Here is a 3,992-nt window from a genome sequence, read left to right as displayed (position 1 = left end):
GACATCAATAAAAATTATATTGGTGTCACTAATAGAAGTTTAGGAGTCAGAATAAAAGAGCATAAGTATAACATCAGCAAGGGATCTAGTGCCACTATACTATCGCAAATGGCGCAAGTTGAAGGCTCAATCGTCAAATGGGACGAAGCAGAAATTATTAAATCGGTACATTCACCGACATTGGCGAATTGCGCAGAAAAAATTGAAATATATAAAAGCAAATTGCATGATTCATGCATCAATTCTAGAGATTCTGAAGGGTTGCCTTCGGCCTGGAAATACTTTATCAAACGATTGGACAAATCTTAATTTATTGCGGCGATTTTAATATTTTTTCGCATAAAGTGCATTTCACTGAATTTCTATATAACGTTTTAATATTTAGTTAACCTATGCTTATTTTTTCGTATACATTTTTTGTTATTTGTAACAATAATTTTTATTTATTTTATTAGTCTGTATACATTTATATATATATTTCGCTCGTTATTTTATTTTATTTGTATTTAAATTTTTGTTCTATTTTATTTATATTCGAATGTTCTTAGCCTGACGATGGCCAACTGATTTGGCTGAAAACGTTAGCTTTACATTAAATTTTTTCTCAGCAAATTAAGGTGTTTTGTTTTTTGATTTATATACTATTGCTGAGTGTGTGTACATCAATTATTTTGATTTTGTTGATTTTGTGACAGCAAAAATAATTACAATTAATAACAATAACTTTAAGTAATAATTCAGTATTAATTACTCTTATAATTATTTCTTACTACATCTATATACAGTCAATTTGAGTTAATAAGAATAACTAGAGGAACAGTAGTTATTTTGCTTTATCAAAAATTTGTATTAACAATTTTCAAAGTCAAGGTCAAGGTTATATAATTTAGGGAGTTAAGGCTTCACGGGCAATAAAAAATCTCAAAATTATAATACTTTGAATTAATTTACTAAGTAAAGTTAAATCAAATTAAATAATGTTCTAAATGATTTTCAAATCACTGTACACACTACCTGATATGCAAACTAGCATGTGTTTGGAAGAGAACACATCCATTTAAAGGAGTGGGCATCCTTTAACTTTAACCCCTATTTTCTGAATACTTCAGAAATGATCCCTTGAAGTATGATCTTTCTTAACCATACTTCTTTCAATACAAGCACCCTTCCAACCCACTCCTGTACAACAGGAGAAGTTGGATTAAATTAACTTTAGGTAACAAGCACATTGCCCCTAGGGGTGAATGCTATTACACTTCTGATATAGACTTTGCCAGTGACCATAGGTAATATTCATAAGCATTCTTACTTCTAGTAATACTTCTACTGATAGTTTCCACCAAGCTTGACAATAAGAAAAACTGAGTTAGAAGAATAAGGAGGCAGTTTACAAGTGAACAGGACACTAACATTAAGGCTATACTAAGAGAGCAGTACAGACACAATATGCAAATTGTTTACAGTATTTTGTTTAAAAAGGAGTTTAATAAATTTTTTGCATACAATTGGAAGTCAAGCTTGTCTTAGAATACCAGAAGAAGAATATCTATTCTACTTACAATGAAACATTTATTACAGTACCACATTTTATCATTCAAGTCAAAAAGTGTAAAAAGAAACCATTTTTGAAAATAGAGTTATTTCCTGGAGGTTGTGAAAGTAATTTATGATTTGGTTTAACAATTTCTGGTAAAATTTTAGTTTGCTTTATTTGCATGAAAATTAAAATGACAATGGAATTTTGCCAAGGCAAGGGCAAAATTTACTTTAATGAAAGAATTCATTTTATTGGTGTTTGTTTTAAGGCAAGTCTACTATAGTAATTATTTTAATTCAGTTTTAAATATACTGTAAAGTTTATAATATTTCCCTAACATAAAAAAACTTTATTACACATATATACCAGTTTTTATGCACTTTATTGTAAAATTATGAAATATAATGAAATATGATAATTTGATTTTATTCTGAATAAGAACAGGCAGATTCGATTAAAAATCAAAACGTATTTTCATAAATAAAATAGTCTAATTTATATAAGAAAATCTTCTAGCATGACATTAGGGGAAGGTCCTCTAGTGGTCCACCAGATGGTGGCTAGTATCGGACAAGCATTGTTTCTAAAATTTGCTGCAAGTGACAGAACCTGTGAAGACACCAGAATGTTGGGTGAATAAAGAAAATTCAGATTCCACCATATTTAGTCAATCAGCAGTATTGTTGATATGTGGCAGAAAATTTAGTTTTTTTTAGTGTTTTGAGTAAACGAAGATAACTTCTGTTTGTCATAGCTTGCCTGAAAATGAGAATAAGTTGTTTTTTTGTTTACTGTTGAAAACAACATTTATTGTTCTTTAACTTGTAGGCAGGAAATCTCCTTAAGCTTACTATTATGTATGTGGTAACCGATGTTTTGTTCCATGATGTTTTGGGTTGTATTGGACAAAAATGTTGTGGTTTGTATGGGACAGAGGTGTTATGGGTTATATGGAACAGAGGTATTATGGGTTGTATCGGAAACAGTTTAAGGTTGATAAGAATTATATTCTCACAGAATGTTTTTGTTTTACGGGGCAATATGGATAAAGTACAGCAGAAGAAAGGAGAGAAAGAAGAAAAAGAAAAAATCTATGCAGCTAAGAGAAAACTGTAGGGAAAAATCATCTAAATAAAGAGAAACAAAGAAAGAAAAATGTAAATAGGCCTAAATCAGTTCAAAAAAGAGAGAAGACCAAGAGACTCTCTGCATCATCTGTGATGAAACCTTTGAAGAAGACTGGATTCAGTGTAGGATTTGTGAAGGTTGGGCATACAAAAATTGCAACGATCTTGAAGAAAACAATCTGTTTTATGAATGTGATGTTTGTATTACTAAAAAAAATGCATTTGTCATTAAAACAAATTGTTAAATTTTCAGACTAATAATTTTTTAAATTTTTCTCATTTATACTACTTTCTTCTCATGTATTAACTTAGTTTTACGATCTGTAATTTGTACTTTTATAACTTTTTCAATAATAACTCTACCTACTAATGAAAAGTTGTTTGTGAAACCAAAAGTAATTCTCTTCTTGCAGATTTTTCTCCTGTCCAATATATCCCTCCACAATTGAACTTGGTAAAAATATAATGTCTGTAAAAAGTGTAAAAAAACGATTACTATTTTTATCTTAGAAAAATGAGTTTTAACAGGTGTTTTTATAAGACAATGAAGTTTTGTATGGAATGTAATCTGGACCAACTGAGCTGTAAAATTTTTTATAACATAGGAAAAGCTTAGGTGTCCAATACTAGAGGACATTCCCCTATAAGAGAATTAATTATTTTAATAAAACTCACAGAAACTATAAATATTTCTGATTTAACATTATATTAAAAATTATAAAAATTTTTCATTCTAAAACTTACTCTGTAGCAATTTCAACAGGACTTCCTACTTTAGCAAAAGAAAAACTGTTGTCTGAATTCTTTTTGCCAATGTAGTTTAAATTGACTTGGATGGTTTCTGTTCTAATTACATCTCTGACATTCCACAGAGAACATAAATGAATATCATTACTAGAATTGGGCAAAATCACTGCAGAAAATGGTGAAGGAATTCTTGAACATTCTTTGTATAAATTGATATATTCTTCTAACTGCAAAATTTAAAATAATATACAATTTAAAATATTTTTTAAATAGAATTGAAAAATTTATTATAGAAAAAAATACAATGCTATTTTTATTTACAATATATAGTACTATATAGAGTATTTAAAATTTGTTTATACAACTGTAGAAATTAACAATTATCCACATTAGACACAAGTAAATAGATTCCAGCAAACAAACTGACAACTCTGAAAATATTCTTCAGCAAGTTGTTGTTAGATAGCATGCCTAATTATTCTAAATTTGGTATTTATTGTAAAATCATTAGATCAAGCAGAAAGATGTAAACTGTTGTATAATTTAACAAAACAAAATTCAACATCTAAGTATAAATACAT

General features: G+C 28.6%; 1 protein-coding gene across 1 annotated transcript in view; it reads right to left on the bottom strand.

Moving 5' to 3' along the window:
• Nucleotides 1-3,654, bottom strand: part of LOC111639859 (acylamino-acid-releasing enzyme-like) — a 119,269-nt gene extending 115,615 nt beyond the window's left edge. The window contains exon 1 of the mRNA XM_023385807.1: nt 3,409-3,654. The gene's annotated coding sequence lies outside the window, so the exon portion shown is untranslated. The remainder of the gene's footprint in view (nt 1-3,408) is intronic.
• Nucleotides 3,655-3,992: the final 338 nt, after the last annotated feature.

This window comes from Centruroides sculpturatus, unplaced genomic scaffold, assembly GCF_000671375.1.
Source record: "Centruroides sculpturatus isolate CEXI.00-Female unplaced genomic scaffold, Cexi_2.0 scaffold1362, whole genome shotgun sequence".
Lineage (NCBI taxonomy): Eukaryota > Metazoa > Arthropoda > Arachnida > Scorpiones > Buthidae > Centruroides > Centruroides sculpturatus.
This window is presented reverse-complemented; position numbering and strand designations above follow the sequence as displayed.